This window comes from Podarcis filfolensis (assembly GCF_964270895.1).
Source record: "Podarcis filfolensis genome assembly, chromosome: 6".
NCBI classification, from domain to species: Eukaryota; Metazoa; Chordata; class Lepidosauria; order Squamata; family Lacertidae; genus Podarcis; species Podarcis filfolensis.
In genome coordinates this window covers 19,473,893-19,491,982 of record NC_139609.1, presented here as the reverse complement: position 1 = coordinate 19,491,982, position 18,090 = coordinate 19,473,893, and the positions used below count along the sequence as shown (strand labels likewise).

The 18,090-nt window shown below is 45.0% G+C and overlaps 1 protein-coding gene across 1 annotated transcript in view; it reads left to right on the top strand.

Moving 5' to 3' along the window:
- The first annotated feature begins 14,008 nt into the window (after positions 1-14,008).
- ATP6V1G3 (ATPase H+ transporting V1 subunit G3) overlaps positions 14,009-18,090 on the top strand; it is a 32,936-nt gene continuing 28,854 nt past the window's right edge. Inside the window, exon 1 of the mRNA XM_083620368.1 lies at positions 14,009-14,101. The gene's annotated coding sequence lies outside the window, so the exon portion shown is untranslated. The remainder of the gene's footprint in view (positions 14,102-18,090) is intronic.

Below are 18,090 nucleotides of genomic sequence, written 5' to 3'. Positions count from 1 at the left end.
TTACTGTCAGATAGCATTTATTTTCGCCCTAGTTTTCCAGATAGTTTCTAATCTGCCATATGACTGATCTCACTATATCTGAAAACTCTCCCCCCGCCCCCGCCGGAGCATGATTTCATTTGGGTTTATGGAAACTCCTTATTCATATGGACTGTGAACTGTGGATAGGAATGTGTTCCCCATGGCAGTTTCCAGCCATTACAGAATAGAGGCAGAAAATGCCTTTTAGCAACTGTACTCGTAAGCATAAATCCTAGCATTTACATGGACGATCAGCTTGCAGTGATGCTTCCTAGCTGGCATGTGAGATCCCTTCTTCTGTTGACATGATCATTCTCTCTGGGGATATCCATTTGAGTTAGACAGATGTCAGTGAAGATGGGCATGGGGGAGGCATTGCTTCTTGCTCAGTGCTTTGTCAAAGATGTATCATTAGTTAAGGGATGACAACGCAGAGGTTGCCCAGGAGCTTGTCCGGATCTGAATCCCGGAAAACTGAAATTATAAGGCTGCAGTGCTTTCGTAAGAAAAGCATTCTAATGGCTAGTTCAGAAACTCACATTTGTTACTAAAAACATACTGTATCAGGTGAAAACCTGCACATGTGAACACCACACATTCAATGCCATATAACCGCAAATATGTTGTTTTTAAATGGATTCAGCTGCCAGTTATGAAGTGTAGAACAAGCAATTAATGCATGGATCAGCTAAGAAACTGCATTGTGTCTTTCACTGCGGTCATCCCATCATTTAATTCAAGGCTCCTGAAGGTTATATTCCTTGGCTGAAAAGACTCCTAAATGCATAAGTTATTTAACCTTATGTGCTGAAACCGGCCAACAGCTGATAGAAACCAAAGCATGGCTCTCTGCAATCAGGGCCTGGCTGAAAGTCCACTTTAGAACAACATCTAACTCCTTTTTAACCTCTATGCTTGAAGACCACATCTCATCCAAATGGTATAGAGCAATTCAAGACAAAATCCGTAGTTTGGGCATTTTTCTTGAGAGTCTTGAAGAATGTGGTGAAAATCACATACAATGGTACCTCGGGTTACAGACGCTTCAGGTTACAGATGCTTCAGGTTACAGACTCCACTAACTCAGAAATAGTACCTTGGGTTAAGAACTTTGCTTCAGGATGAGAACAGAAATTGCGCAGCGGCGGTGCGGTAGCAGCTGGAGGCCCCATTAGCTAAAGTGGTACCTCAGGTTAAGAACAGTTTCAGGTTAAGAACGGACCTGCAAAACAAATTAAGTTCTTAACCCGAGGTACCACTGTATTCCAATTAATCAAGCACCAGCTCTACGACCACAAAAGACAGCGCTTGTTACCTCACACTCCGAGATCTTGTTCTCCAGAGGCCTTAGGTATCACAACACTCTACGGAACTTGTGCATATCCTAAAGGATGATGTCAGGGGTTCAGGAGCAGAGGGAACGGATGGCGAGGAATCGGAAGGAGAGGTTAGCGATGATAGCCGTCCGAGATCTCTAAGTCTGTCCAGCGAATCGGAGGATTCACAGAAAGGGGCTCCCGTGGGCAGAGCTGGGGGGTTACCAAGAGGGGCACCCCAGGAAGAAGGGACCAGAGGGGATTCAGAGAGCAGCAGCTGGAAATCCGGACCAGCTACTCCACCAGAGAGCAGCAGGGGGGAGGAGTTCCAGGCACCAGCGACAGGCAGCTCTCCGGCAGCAGCCACGCCTGCGTCAGAGAGCGAGGAAACGGTAGAGAGGAGGGTCGGAGACAGCGCGCGCGCGCCAAGTTCAAATGTACCAGAGGGAGGCGCAATGAGCAGCCCGGAAAGGGAGCCAGGTCCTAAAGCCCGCCGAAGGGAGGGGGAGGAATCCGAAGGGTCCGCATCCGAGGCATCCAGGAAGGAAGGAACCCCGGGGGGTGGTAGGACCCAGAGGCGAAAGGAGAGACGCAAAAGGTGGAGCAAGGCTAGGGTCTTGAACTGGTGTACAGGAGGCGGAGATTCAGATGGGACTTCGCCGATCTAGGGAATAGACGTAGAGACGCACGCTAAGATGTGGAAATGGAAACTATACTTCAATAAAGACTTTATTCCGTTCTACCGGCTAGCGTTGGTCCTTTGTGAGCCGGGACCTAGAGGCAGTCTCTGACAGATATGCTCACGAGATTAAATGCTTTCCCTTCTGCAGTGACTAAAGGCAGATTCTCACACACTCCATATCAAGTCCGTTTGTATGCCTTCAGCCAAGAAGTACCAGATTCAATGGACCACATTCTCCTAGATTGCCTTTTACATAGCAGACCTTGGCAACTAATGCTGAGCAAAATGTTGGATCTCTGGCCCACAACTCTGAGAAGAAATCAAATGAGGTTTCCCCTGGCAGATCGGGACAAAGATACCACTGCTCTAGTAGTTCCCTTTTTAGCCAAAATTTTACCTGAAAGGGCTCCCAATGAACCATCACTTTGGGAAATAGACTGGGCGTAGCAGAACATCTAAGTGCACACAACCACAGTGTGACCCTATATCCCCTTGACAGCTTCACCCTTGTCCTTTTAATTATCCCAGTGATTTGAAACGTATTATCTTGTGATGCCAATAAATCTATTTGACTTGACTTGACTTGACTCCTAAATAATTTGATAGAACACTAATCATCTTGGATGCCTTCCTGCAGATAAGATCTTCCAGATTTCTGTCTGGTTTGCAATGTGTCATGGTTTCACAGTCATGCTCTTGGGCAATAGCTGATACCAACCACCTACTAAAACCAGGATGTGTTTGTCTTTGTGCCTTGGGATCTCCATCTGACAATACTGACAAGCGGTCTGAGGTTTAATCAGGATTGGGGAACCTTTTGCCTTCCCTACCACAGTCAATCTTTCGAGAACCACATGCCAGTGGAGGGTGGGTCAGAGGCCAAAATGGTTTGAGAACAGTGGCAAAAGTGGGTGGAGCAACTGATGTGGTCTTTTCTTTGGACAGTAGGGTGTGTTCCAGCCATACACAAAAGCCAGGAGCATTATTCAAGACACAGGCCAGCTGGGCAGAAGCACCCAAGGGGGCAATAAATCAGGGTGGATAAGTGTGGTGGTCTGGGGAGAGAGGTTGTGGCCTAGAGACCGTCCTGAGGGTCGGAGAGGTCCAGAAAACCACATTTAGGCCTGAGGCTCCCACCCTTCAGTTAATGTTTCCACTGTATGTTGCCATCTTTTCATGGCAGGCCATACCTTTTCTAAATCCCTGCTCTTCCTTAAGGCATTCTGCTGGTGAGGTCTCTATAGCTTGACTTATTTTTAGATCAAATAAGTGAAGATTACTGCCATTACTGATACCTAGTAAGCGGCAAGCACTCCTCACCCTTTGAACCACCTCACCATTACCTTGAGTTCTACCATCTGTTAAAGGTACGTGGAAAAATAATCATCTGCAGTTGGCTTAGGCCAGGCATAGGCAAACTCCGCCCTCCTGATGTTTTGGGACTACAGTTCCCATAATCCCTAACCACTGGTCCTGTTAGCTAGGGATCATGGGAGTTGTAGTCCCAAAACATCTGGAGGGCTGAGTTTGCCTATGCCTGGCTTAGGCTTTGAACCTGAAAAATCCCCTTTAAAATCTGCCTTAAGAATCTGGTAGACAGGTCTTACTAGCCAAGATTTCTGAGTATAACATCATATTGTATAAAGATCCACTTAAGCAATAGGGCTTTAACAAAGAGCATGTAAACCATATATTGTGCAATCGTGACATCATTATTTAGCTGTTGGTGGTTTCTGATCATATGCTGATTGCCTAAACACTGGGGGAAAACAATCTTTTTTAAAAAGATAATAGAATGGATAAGAAAGCTCTTGCATACGACAAGCTTGCAAAACAAGGAAGAGTCAAATTAGCAAGTGGAGGAAAATATCTAATATTAGTGGCCCACTAATAAGAAACTTGGATAGGATGCACTCTTGCTATTCAACCAGATGTTTACAACTATATTTATTATGCTGATGGATAACTTGTCATTTGTTTGTTTGTTTATTTGTTAGCTGCATTTTTTCTAGCTGTCCCATAATAGGAGGGCAGTCTACAAAGCAAAAAAAACCCCAAACAACATGATAATACAGCATAGAAGAATAAAAATTATAACAAATGATGTTTCCCTTTGGGTGTGAATCTGTGGTGGTTTCTTTTTTCTTTTGCACAATGAGATGAGCTCCCGTTGCTCTGTCCCAGCTTCTGCCAACCTAGCAGTTCAAAAGCATACCAGTGCAAGTAGATAAATAGGTACCACTGCGGCGGGAAGGTAAACAGCATTTCCATGCTCTCTGACTTCTGTCACAGTGTTCAGTTGTGCCAGAAGCGGTTTAGTCATGCTGGCCACATGACCCGGAAAGCTGTCTGTGGACAAACGCCAGTTCCCTCGGCCTGAAGTGAGATGAGCACCACAACCCCATGGTCGCCTTTGACTGGACTTAACCGTCCAGGGGACTTTTACCTCTTACCTTTTTTATTTTGACTGTGCTAGAAAGGTATTCACCTGGAACCAGAAAGGTCACGAAAATGGCACCAGGCGAATCTCTCTGGGAAGCCTATTCCATAACTAGGATCCCACTTCTGAAAGTGCCCCCTCCCTGATGATCACTGCCATGCATCATTTGCCAAAGGAATCATGAAAAGGAGATGTAAATCTGGGTGTCTTATGCATTTTGATAGCACCTGTGACCAAATCTCTGGATAACCTTTTACCACTGACAGATGTGAAAAAGTATGAGGAAAAGAATGGAACACCACAGAACTCCAAAGCATGACTGCCAAGGGGTCAAACAATATCCCACCCCAGTGCTATGTGGTGGAATTGGCCATCCAAACAAGAGGGAACCATGACCAAATTGTGCCTCCCACATCCAACCCGATAAGCCTATCTAGAAGGATACAATAGTTGATGATATTGAAAGCTGCCAAGAGAATCAACAACTCAAACACCCCCTGTCTTTTTCCCAGCAAAGGTCATCCCACAGGACAATCAAGGCAGTTTCTGTTCCAAACTAGGTCTGCAAACCAACTGAAATGGATCTAGATTATCTGTTTCATCCGAGAGTGACAGGAAATGGCTGATCACCACTTTCTCGATCACTTTGGCCAGGAAGGGAATGTGAGCCACTGAAGTCTGTTGACATCTTCTGGGTCCAGGCTACTTAAGTTTCTGCAGAGGTGGCTGAATTCACAACCCTCAACCTAGTGCCACCGCTATATATTTTGGGGCTCCATCTCCCATCAGTCCCAGCTATCCTGGCCAATAGTCAGGGGTGATGGGAGTTGTAGTTATTCTTCTGGATGGCAAGAAGTTGGCGAAGGCTGGTCAGGTTATGACTTATTTCCACCTTTCTCAACAAAGCATTTACAACGTCCTGATCGATATGTACTGAAGTGGGAAGGGATGATATTCTTGTTTTGCCATTTGAAATTTGCACACAAAAATGACAAAACTGTTCTTTTTTTCAAAAGTGTGCTTAGAAGTATAAGAAAAATGTCTATTTAAAAGCTTCCTCAAGTGGCAGAACCCTCACAGCCTTGCTCTGGAGTATCAAAGTCTGATTTATCTAGTGTTCCACATGCAGGCTGATATGTGTGTTGTGCCCCCATTTCCTTCCTCTCTTTCAGCAATCAGAGCTTTGCACGAAGTTCCCCTGCCTTGTAGTGCAGGCCATCTCAAATAAGCTTGGTTTGACTGCATGAGTTTCAGAACACAGAGCAGAAATGGGAGGAAAAATACCCACTTGATGACGTACAAGGCCCCAGTACATCAGCAGCTTATTTCCTCTTCACTTAAGATGTGGCTCCTCAGTCAAACTCTTCGCTGAAGCTAAGAGTCATTATAGCCAACCAGCTGTAAACTTGTGAAATGAAAGCCGCAGGGTTTCGGTTAAGCCTCAGTTGGGACTCCTGTGGGCCAATTCAGAAGGGCACGGGGGCAGCAGACTCGGCATGCTTCTGCCTTTGCATCAATCCCCTTATAGCTGGGATGGAGAATCTGTGGCCCTCTAGAAGGTGGTGGACTGCAGCTTCCATCTTCCCTGACCATTAATTGGTCACACATAAATACAACCCGAGTCTGCTTATGGATTGGCTCACAGCACCAGAACGCATCATTTATTCCACAGTAGTAGCATCAGCATCCTTTCTCTGCAGCTTCTCCAGCTCTGCAGGGCAAATCCTAGCTTAACTGTTCCCAGATGCATAGTGTGGGGAGTGCTGGGGTGCCGTAGCCCTGGGTGTAGGTTTTTTTTGGGTGGTGTAGGGCGTCTTGGGTCACTGCATCCTTCTCGGCTGAGGGGGACACGGCAGGCCAGGCACCCTGTGAGCCCCACACCGCTCGCAGTGTGGGGCTGGGCTTTCAGCGCACCTGAGCCAATGTGTCCCTCCAGGGGGACCGGGAGGGAAGCGGTGGCTTGGGCACTGCCCCTGTGCTTCTTTTGCATAAAATGCAAAATTAATGCAAAATTAATTAAATGCAAAATTAAATGCAAAATTCAGTGTAGGGCTCCACAAATATTAACAGATATTGAATTAAAGGTAGGGTTTCACAAATATTAACAGATATTGAATTAAATGCAGGGTTTCACAAATATTACTCTAGAGTAGTACCCTATGGGCTGTGATTCTGAATTCTTTACCGCTGGTGAAACCAGTGTTGAGAAACACTGTCCCTGCTGAAATACAAGTCAACTCATCAACATTGTAATTATTCCAGCTCCTGAAAACACACCTGTTTGAGGAAGTGTTTTCCTGAACTGAACTTGTGATTCCATTGTTATAACCGTTTTAAGCTTTTTTAAAATTGTTATGCTTTTCAATTGATTCTTTTATTGTTCATTTTAATTAAGGATGTTTTAAAGTCCCAGTGGATCTGTTATTGTGTATTGATTTGATAGTTGTTGTGCATGTATTGATTTTGCAGTTGTAAACCACTTGGAGGCCATTTCTGCATATACAGTTGTACCTCGGTTTCCGAACTGCTTAGTTCTCAAACGTTTTGGCTCTTGGACACTGCAGACCCGGAAGTGACTGTTCCAGTTTGCAAACTATTTTTGGAAGCCGAACATCCAACAGGGCTTCCGCAGCTTCCTGCAGCCAATCAGAAGCCATACTTTGGTTTCCTAACGTTTTGGAAGTCGAACGGACTTCTGGAATGGATTCCGTTTGACTTCCAAAGTACGACTGTAAGTAGTATATTAATTAATTAATATCTGCGGTTATTAATCTGTCGTGGCTCAAGCACACATACAAGGCAACAGCTGATGCCATCATCGAGAAATAATGAAGACACACATAAGCACATCTTTCTTTTTTGTCTGTTGGGCTGAATGTAGATTGAATATGATAGGCAGGAACATAGCTACTAATGTGTAGGTTGTTGGTTTTTTTTTTACAAAGTGGTGGCAGAGAGCCAGGATAGTAAAAGGCTATTTAAAATGATGTGTAGTGGGGAAAAGCAAACCAGAAACTGGGAAATGAAACACTTGGAAACTGCAGGCTGTGCTTCTTGAATGCTGTGATTTTATGCTCTCCTATCATTTCATTTCATTTTATTTTTTGCAATAAATTCTCAAAGAGCTCTGGCACAAAGCAGTCCATTTCTTTGCAACTGAGAGAGATGCATTTAGAGATCCGTAACAGTGGAATCCTGTATAATTGCAAGAGAGAGTTTGGGTGGATCACAATTAAACGGGCGAAAAGGAACACAATTAAGCATGTTTTAAAAAAGGGTTGGGTTTTTAATTTTTTTTACCAAATGCAAAATTATGAAGATGGTCAGAATATTATTGTGATTTGCATGCAGATTAAATCATCAGTATCTTCAGGCAGGGCTGGGAAAGACTTTCATCTGAAATCCTGGAGAACTGTGGTCAGTCTGTTTAGACATCGCTTAGCTAAGAACATAAGAACTCTTTCCATCCCAGGTGGTTGTTTTAAGAACTGCAACTAATGCTTGAGCTGTTTTTCCCCAACCACATCCTTCTTCTCCTCCTCCTCCTTCACCATCCCTTTTTCCTTGTGTGTCATGACATTCAGATTGAATCACAGAATCATAGAGTTGGAAGAGACCACAAGGGCCATCGAGTCCAACCCCCTGCCAAGCAGGAAACACCATCAGAGCACTCCTGACATATGGTTGTCAAGCCTCTGCTTAAAGACCTCCAAAGAAGGAGACTCCACCACACTCCTTGGCAGCAAATCCCACTGTCGAACAGCTCTTACTGTCAGGAAGTTCTTCCTAATGTTTAGGTGGAATCTTCTTTCTTGTAGTTTGGAACCATTGCTCCGTGTCCGCTTCTCTGGAGCAGCAGAAAACAACCTTTCTCCCTCCTCTATGTGACATCCTTTTATATATTTGAACATGGCTATCATATCACCCCTTAACCTCCTCTTCTCCAGGCTAAACATGCCCAGCTCCCTTAGCCGTTCCTCATAAGGCATCGTTTCCAGGCCTTTGACCATTTTGGTTGCCCTCCTCTGGACACGTTCCAGCTTGTCAGTGTCCTTCTTGAACTGTGGTGCCCAGAACTGGACACAGTACTCCAGGTGAGGTCTGACCAGAGAAGAATACAGTGGCACTATTACTTCCCTTGATCTAGATACTATACTCCTATTGATGCAGCCCAGAATTGCATTGGCTTTTTTAGCTGCCACGTCACACTGTTGGCTCATGTCAAGTTTGTGGTCAACCAAGACTTCTAGATCCTTTTCACATGTACTGCTCTCAAGCCAATCACCTGAAGAACAGGGGCTGTCATATTACTGAACCTAGTAAGCCCCTGGGAGCTCTTTTCGGCTAGAGCAAGGTAAAAAGACTGATGCTAATGTAGGAACTGGGGGCTATGTGTAGTATAGAAACCATGTTTGAGAGAGGTGGCTTAAACAGTTTCCCCCTGAAACTGTTCCCAGGGTCAATTGAAAGCAGGTGTGGGGAAACTTTTGCCCTCCAAATGTTACTGAACTTCCATCATCCCTAGTCAGTGGCCATACTTGTGGGGCTGCTGGGGGGGGGATAGCTTTGTGGGGCAATACATTTTCAGGGAGGGTTGTTTGACACAAAGAATCATAGAACTGTAGAGTTGGAAGGGACCCTGAGGGCCATGTAGTTCAAACTCCTGCAATAAGGAGTTAATCATCCCAGCCACCAACCAACACACACATCCCCTGTTAGTTTTGTTGATGTGGACTGGAACTGAACAATACTTATTTTGGAGTTGGCTGCACTGGGAGCATTTAGTTTGGTCTTTACACTTAGACACTTAGAGCGCTGCTTTTTTCTTTTCTTTTCTTGGTAAGAAAATGAGGTGCCAGCACTTGTATATCGGTAAGAGTGCCAGCACAAAATGGCTGCCATGGGCAGCAAAAGATAAATAAATAAGTGCCAGTACTTTATACTGGTGAGCAGGGCTGGCTCACCCATGAGGAAATTGAGGCAACTGCCTCAGGCAGAAAGATCCTCAGGGGCAGCAGATTCTGATGTAGATCTTTTTCTCCCCTTGTTCCTGGTGTAGGTCTTCACTCACCCTTCTTCGCTGGTGGGGAGTGGGGCACCATTCTGTGGTTTGCCTCAAGTGTCAAATTATCCTGGTCTGAACCTGCTGGTGAGTATTATTACAAAAAAAACAACCCACAAACCCCTTCCTGCTTATGAGTAAGATAAGGGATGACTGCTTAAGTCTGAGATGCATCATCATTCCCATTGGTTCCTACCCACAAGCATCAGGAAGCACTATTTGCATATCTCACTATGTTTCCTGTTTCTGCTAGTCTAGCGGTGCTATACTTCAAAAGATGTACAGCATCAATTTTCTGTCTCTGTTACTTGGGGTACGAATACTGGTTCTTCAGCCGGGAGAAAATATTTACTGGCAGTGGCAAACACTTGTAAGAGGGTGAGAAAAGCAGGGTGAGGCGAACGTCCCCTTTAACCTTTGCAGCAGCAAAATTGTTATCAAAGTCACTTAAATCACACAAATGGAGTCCACAGAAAAAAGAAACTTATAATATTTCGCTGGGTGAACTGAACAAAAGCAGTACACAATATAATAAGCAGGGAGGTGTTGTCTTAGTAGTTCAGGCCTTGTTCATAACAGAAAGATATCCAGCATCACATACAGAGGGGAAATTCCCTCAGAACTAGCAACCAATCAGAACTCAAGTCAAGGATTATACAGTTCTGGCTGGTTGCTTGGCAACATCTACACCTACCTACCTACGTATCTACCCACACCTCTCTCTTGGTTGGTTGACCAACTGTAAACAGAATTAGCCCTTGGGTTACTATAGGAAAGATCCCTGTTGTTGTACTTCCAACAAAAATGGCTTTACTTTGATATTGATATTGATATTGATAGGATATTGCTTTTTGAAAAACAGTTTGCTTAAGAAACTTGTCAGTGCAAAACCTCAAGCAGCTTAGACCAGGGGTGGGGAAACCGTTTCAGCTCAAGCACTGCATTTCCTTCAAGGAACCTTTTGGAGTTGATGGTGTACAGAGTCACAATGCAAGAAGCATGGTTAGAGTTCACATTCCAGCCAGGCAAGGACAGGGCAAAGCTGGGTTGGTGATGGGTTTGACAGGGAGGGATGTGTGTCCTGCAGACAGTTCCACGGCCATATAGACAGCTCTGGGGGCAGTGGCAGACATTGAGCTCTCAAATTTCAGCAGCACCTTGTGAGACATTAAAATCTGGTGCCCACACCTCTCACAGCATTATTCTATAGCGTTGTTATGGTGCCCCCTGCAGCGCAGCCGAACCGATTGTGCTACCGTAAAACCGCCTCTGCTGTAGGGTTTCCTCTCCCTGTTTTAGACCAATGAACCGCCCAACAACAAAATAATTGCATGTTTGCTTGTTACTGAGACAATGGGAAAACACCTTTTCCAGTCCATCACCAGCTCTAATGCTAATGCTGATCTTACAAGCATCCCCCTTCATGTCGACCCAAACCCTATGGCCCTGTCCCCAGTTAATCCTTCCAAACTGGAGCATAATTCCGTTTGTGGCATTAGAAATAAAGTCATCCCAGAAGGCAACATACAATTTTGCTTATCCTTTGACCACATGGATCTCATAGGTAAGCTTCTATAGCTACTGCTGCCTTCCAAACCTTTTTGGACCAACAGCCTATGGGCAGCTCAACAGAACTTTCCCAGTGCCTAGCAGCATTCAAGGAAAATCATACAAACAGAATTACCAAGTTTGTCTTTTGTTTACAATTGTCTTTCTTGCTCCTGGGGCCAAGGCATGAGAAGAGGGCCTGCATCTCTTGCCGGTGTGTTTTCTGGTTTTCTTTAAAGAGCCACGAGGTACTGATATTGATACTTCCGTTACAGCTTTCGGCTGAGGCAAATGAAACCTGACTTGTGTGGTAGTAGCTCAGACAAGGAAAGTCAGTGCCTCTTTGATAACTGGAGGTTCAGCATTATTATAGTCTGTGGAAACTGGGTTCAATCAGAAGCAAGCCGTTAAACAGTCGCTTGAACAAATATATGAATAAACAACTGTTGGCAGAGCCTTACCAGTGCCTGGGACCAGAGCTGCATCTTAACTGATTTACGATAAAATCAGGTCTGTGAATTACCCATTCTTAAATTGTTTCTCTGCCGCTCTGTTGGGAAAACAAAAGATACATTGAAGGGCTCCTGCTACCAACACCTTCATTTAAAATTGTCAGACATCATGGAGCCAAATTTGCACTTTTGTTAAAGAAACACCCTTCCTGTCAGAGCAACTGCCCTGTGGCTCCTCAAGGTGTGACAAGGAGAATTGTCCTCCTGTATATTGTTTTAAAGAAGAATAAGTTATTGATGGTGGTGTATGTAAGTCTGGCTCCAAAACTCATAAACACCTCATGAGAATCTTGAGAATCCTGCCAGGTGCTGAAACAGTTCCTTATTTATTTAATTATTATATTTGTTAACCACCCTATAACATGGTTTTGGGGGCACTGTTCAATAAAATTTTAAAAAGAATTTTAAAAAGGCAAGAATACATCTAAATACCACAATAAACAGCACAGTGTGGCAGTGTTGTTGTTGTTGTTTTAAAAAAAATCATAATAACAATGGCTCTCGGATTCACTTAGTTGTAGGGAGAGCTGAAATAAACTCGTAAGAACTAAAAATATAAGAGCAGCACAGCCATGAAAAAAGCCAAGTCAAAATATCAATATCAGTCTTACACAGTGCTAATTAAGAGTGAGAGGATGTTAAAAGAAGCCAAATATGCCCAGAGGAGGAGGAAAGTATTTGCCTGTTAATAAACATGGGTTTTATCCAACTCAATTCTACTCAGAGTTTCATGGGTTTCCCCTGAGCATGACTAATGCTGGATGCAACCCCAAGATCGCAATCCAAACTAACCATATCCACTCAGAAGTAAGTTCCACTGAATTCACGAGGGCATATTCCCAGGTAAGTAGGGTTAGGATTACACCCTAAGAGACATAACCAAGTGAGTTCTAGTCAGAGTAGGCCCACTGAAATGAATGGACCTAAGATAGTTATGTCCATTAATAGCAACAGGTCTACTCTGACCAATTGGATACAATTTAACTTAGAAGCAGCAGCGGAATTTATATAGCATATGTCAGACTTTCAAAGTGCGTCACATATGAAGTATTACAGCTGTGTGTCATCTCCATCCTGAAGTCCCCTCACTCCGTATCCATGGATGACATCCCCCAACACCTTCGAATACATAAGGGATGGGGTACTTCAGGTCCAGGAGCCAAGTAAGACTCTCCAGGCCTCTCTTGGAACTTCTCTGGGCCACACAACCTCACCAGCCCCACTTTGCTCCCTCCTTGAATATTGTGATAGGAATTTTGAGGTCTTAGATATATGGTAATGTTCATCAGTGTACCAGCCAAGCACGTACATAGATCAGCACAGGAAGACCAACCTGGAAACATTTTGATTCCTTAACTGAGCACATGTTTTCTCTGCAAGGTCAAAGTGGGAAACCTCCCCATTGTCTCTTTCCTCACAAATCCTGTCTTAAGGGCACATTTAAGATATGAATAGGGTGTGAGCCTGTGACCTGGCCCAGGAACTAAGTATTTATCATTACAAAAGACTGGCCAGGCTTCCCAGGCAATCCAATCAAGCAACCTGTCAGACAGGAGATAAACAATGACAGGAGAAAAACAACATTCACATTTCTGTTGTAGACCATCTTTTCTGTGATGTAGGTGTGATGTTTGTGGGGGTGGTGGTCTTGGGTTACACCCCTTCTGTGATGCATGTATGATGTATGGAGGGGTGGTCTTGAGCTCCAGGGCAGGGAATTAAAAATGTCTATATAGGAGCAGGCACACCTTGGTTCTGGGTTCCTCCTCCTTTCCTGTGGGTGAGGGGAGCACCTTGTTGCAACAGATCAACAAAGATCAAGCTTACTAGCTGCTTTGCTTCTCAATATTCTATGGTTGGCCTCTGCTATTTTCTCCTACCAATAGGGAACCTACATAAGGACTCTATATGGGCTCTTGGATACCCCATAAGGGAAGGGGGCAGTTTTTGTTTACAACAGTGTTTGCTTCGACTGGCTGGATGAAGAACAGTGGTGGGAACTTGCCTCCCAAGGAGGGCTCAGAAGATGACGTGTGGAGCCTGGTGGTGGGACAGTGAGGAGCAGTCAGCAGAAAGGATGAGATGGGAGCTGATAGAAGCAGGAGACTTCAGCAATGAAGGAGGGCCTTCTGGGACAGGATTAGAAGCTGAGAGTTGCAGCGTGTGTGCAAGCAAGCCAACGAATGGCCTACAGGTCCATGATGCAGTTCCACTGCTGAAACTAAGCAGGTTGGGTCCTGTAATCTCTCTGAAAGGGATTGAACCTGAGATACATATATAAGGCACCCTGAACTCTGACTTTCCCCAACCTGTTGCCTTCCAGGTGTTGTTGAACTATGACTCCCATCATGTCTTGCACTGGCTGGCTGGAACTGATGGAAGTTGGGATCCAAAACATCTAGAGGACACCAGGTTGAAGAAGCCTGATGGAATCAAATCAGTGACAGGCCAGCCACTCTCATATCTGCGTCAGAGACAAAGGAGCATGAATGATGTGCACCTCTGCTGATTCAAGCAGCCGTGAGTAGCCATAAATTTCTTTTTCCCCGATTATAAAAGAAAGGAGAGGAAAGAGAAAGGGGACATTTCAAGCATGCCGATTCAAACAAATAACAAAGATTAGCTCTTTTGATTTCAATCGTAGTAGTGACAAACTATCTTTTGGCACAATCACGAGGCGTTAGCTCTTTGTGGTTTCTGCCCATGGTGTGTTTTGTTATCTGCTTTTTGAGCACATTTAAAATAGTATCTCCAGGAGGAGTGGGGTGGTGGTGGGGAAGAGATAAAAGAAGCGGATGAACAGGTAGCTCCGTTTAAGCAGTTCACAAAGATGATCGCTGCACAGACAAAATTCTGTTCCTGTTGAAATCAATGGGAGCTTGGCTCCCGACTTCAAAAGATGCACAATTTTGCTCGGATTCTTTTTTGTGTGTGTGCTTTTTTTGTTTTGTTTTAAAGCAACCAAATCTTTATTTATCCCACAATACTTGTGGACGATGGCACTGTTCGCTATTTTTATGTTTCTCATTTTATGCAGGAACGGCCTGAGGATGTTTTAGAAAGAGAACAGGGGAGAGGTGGAAGAGAGGCTTTGAAGTCATTGTTCCAGGACTCAGCAGGGAGCTCAGAATACTATCAGCAACCCCAACCGCCAGCAACACGCGCTCACATACTGACGGTATAATGGACAAATCTGGGGTCTCTTCCCTGATGTGAAACTGCCTCTAAGGAGTGAATAAAGAATATTTCACTAGGGCAGGGGGGGCGGAAAACAAGTCAGAACAAATGCATCCAAAGTTTTATATTAAAGCCACAGCTTTAAATTTTGTTTGGTGGTGATGAGGGATGTCTTCCAGTGAACGGTTTGCAGTGTCGTGCATAGAATCAAGTCTATACTCAACTTGAAATAATGTAACAAGAATTTTAGATGGGGGGGAGGGCAAAATGCCACGTCTATTGAATTCAGCTCTGAGGGGCAGGTGAAGGGCAGGGCCGTCCTGGGTGGGAAGAAAGGGGGAACACAGCACAAGGAGTCTTGATTAAAAATAAAAATGCTTTGCACATCCATGTCTAATCTTGCCCCTTTCTAAAATTTATTTATTGGGGTGTTTTTATTTTTTCAACCAATGATTAAAATAAAATCAAGATTAAGGGGTTTTCTGAAGAAAGAAGAAGAAGAAGAAGAAGAAGAAGAAGAAGAAGAGGAGGAGGAGGAGGAGTTTGGATTTGATATCCCGCTTTATCACTACCCGAAGGAGTCTCAAAGCAGCTAACATTCTCCTTTCCCTTCCTCCCCTACAACAAACACTCTGTGAGGTGAGTGGGGCTGAGAGACTTCAAAGAAGTGTGACAAGCCGAAGGCCACCCAGCAGCTGCATGTGGAGGAACGGGGAAGTGAAGCTGGTTCACCAGATTACGAGTCTACCGCTCTTAACCACCACACCACACGGTGGAGGGCATGTGTGCTGTGTCCCATTGGTGTGGTTGTGGCGCCACTCACCTTTCTTCTGCTCTATGGTGGGGATGACAAAAAATGGAAAGGTCAGGGAGGGGGAGTTGGGGGGGAGTGAGAAATGTCCCTATTTTCATTTGAAGAATGTTGGAGGGGATAATGGCTCCATGGCACATTCTCACACTTTTGCCCAAAAAGTTTGGCCAGCTCTGCCATACAGCAATTCTATAATGCAGTCAATTTTACCCCTCAAATTACAGCTGAGTGTCAAGGACTGAGAGTGAAAGTTGTTTGCCTAAGGCCCCCTTGTGTGTCCACAACGAAGGTGAAATCTGAACCTGTGACTTCCCAATTCATTATTCAGCGGACCGCACTATACCATTTCCCTTTAATGCACTATGAAGGTCACATCTGGACCCCGGTTTTTTAGAAGTGGCATTTACAAATTGATTCACAGATGCTTTTAACTTGGTTATCACATTGCTTGAGTGCCTAACAGCACTTGACTGCTCACAGTTGAATGTGTGGGATTACTCCATTGAAAAGCATTCTGACAGGGAGGGTGTGAAGCGTCAGACCCTTCTCATGGTGCTTGACCTGCAACAGCTTGTTTACATGTGCAAAGTTGCCATTGGAACCTGCAGTCAAGTGGTGAACCAGTCCTCAGGCATGGTAGCTGCATTTAGACATATGTGGTTACATTGAGGATCCAAAATGGCTGCCGAATGCTTGAAGCAGGGTTTTGAGCTCTAAGGCCCACTCTAAGGCAAGTTTCTGCTCTATAACCAACCTTAGCATTTGTTTTTATCCTCTCTCCCAATTTATTTCTTAACTCCTTTTAGTGCTTCACTTTGTTGTTTTAATTTATTGTTTCATCTCATTGTTTTGTTGTTCTAACTCCCCTAAACTGTGAGGCTGTATGAAGCTGGGCTGGGCTGAGCACTTTGCTAGGCAGTGCCAAATGCAAGGTCGAGCCAAAGTTTACAAGATACTAGTTATAAATTTCAAGGGACGCAGGTGGCACTGTGGGTTAAACCACAGAGCCTAGGGCTTGCCGATCAGAAGGTCGGCGGTTCGAATCCCCACAACGGGGTGAGCTCCCGTTGCTCGGTCCCTGCTCCTGCCAACCTAGCAGTTTGAAAGCACGTCAAAGTGCAAGTAGATAAATAGGTACCGCTCCAGCGGGAAGGTAAACGGAGTTTCCATGAGCTGCTCTGGTTTGCCAGAAGCGGCTTAGTCATACTGGCCACATGGTCCGGAAGCTGTCTGCGGACAAACGCCGGATCCCTCAGCCTATAGAGCGAGATGAGCATGCAACCCCAGAGTCGGTCACGACTGGACCTAATGGTCAGGGGTCCCTTTACCTTTAGTTATAAATTTAGACATATGCTGTCCTTCAGTCCTTCTACGACTATGTACAGGCCCGTCCCTGTCATTAGGCAGAATCAGGCACCCATTTCAAGCAGCAGATGTTGGGGAATATTGGGAAGCAATCGTAGACATTCCTCTTCAAGCCCAAAGGCATTTCCCAAGTTGCAGAACAGCTGTATATGCCACATGGCAGGCCCTACTCTCACTAAGGTAGTCTTTGCTATCACATATGGTGGAGGATGCTGTCCCGTCAGCAGTGCTGAAGTCAGATTCAATAGCTGCTCCAGTTGACAGCTATTGCAGCTATCCGTACCAGGGTTGGCTCAAGACATTTTGCTGCCTGAGGCAAAGGATGAGATGGTACCCTCCCCCCAGGCACACACAGAAGCCAAGTGGATTGCCAGTTGAATCTTACTCTGAGAATGGTGAAAGGAAAGTCTCTCGCACTGCTAGCCTACTAGCATAGGGGGTACAGGGCAGGCCACGTGGCACTCACAGCTCTGTCCTCTCCCTGTCCCTCAGCACCTGCCGCCTGAGGCAGCTGCCTTACTCTGCCTCATTGTAGGGCCGGCCCTGTTCTGTACATTGAATCCTGTCCTTTACCTCGGGAAACAAAATGTCTTGGGCTGGTCCTGAAAGAAAATGATTCTAGGCTGCAGGATTCTCCTGGTTAATTCCAAGAGCTGGAGTCCGTAGCTTCAAGCAATTGTTAAAAGGAGTTTAGCATTACATTTGTAAAAGAGAGTCTTTCTTGAATAGGGAAAAACATAGAGAACACAAGCAAAAATTACACTTCTGAAAAGCGGGACTGTTTGGCAGTTGCGTGTCGAGGTCCCCAGGGCCACCCCAATAACTCACACATCACACAGAATTTTTTGTTTAAGGTTTTTGGCATAATTTTGGCCACAACTTTATTAAAATACAAAAATGTGAGTGGTTGCTTAGGCATTGGTTGTGACTATCTGCCCCCCAGTGGGGGACAGACTGACATTCCGCACAATGCGAAAGTCAGAAAAGGGGAATACACTTGGGGGTAGCAACGGAGCAGGGAACCTGCCCTCAGCCCTCCCCAAATGCAACCAGGAGCTCATTGCTATAGCCCGAGCCCCCTTGACAGAGTGGACAAGCAATAGTTAGCCCCCAATTCCTTTAACGGAATCCCTTGCAGCAGCAGCATTAGAGGGGC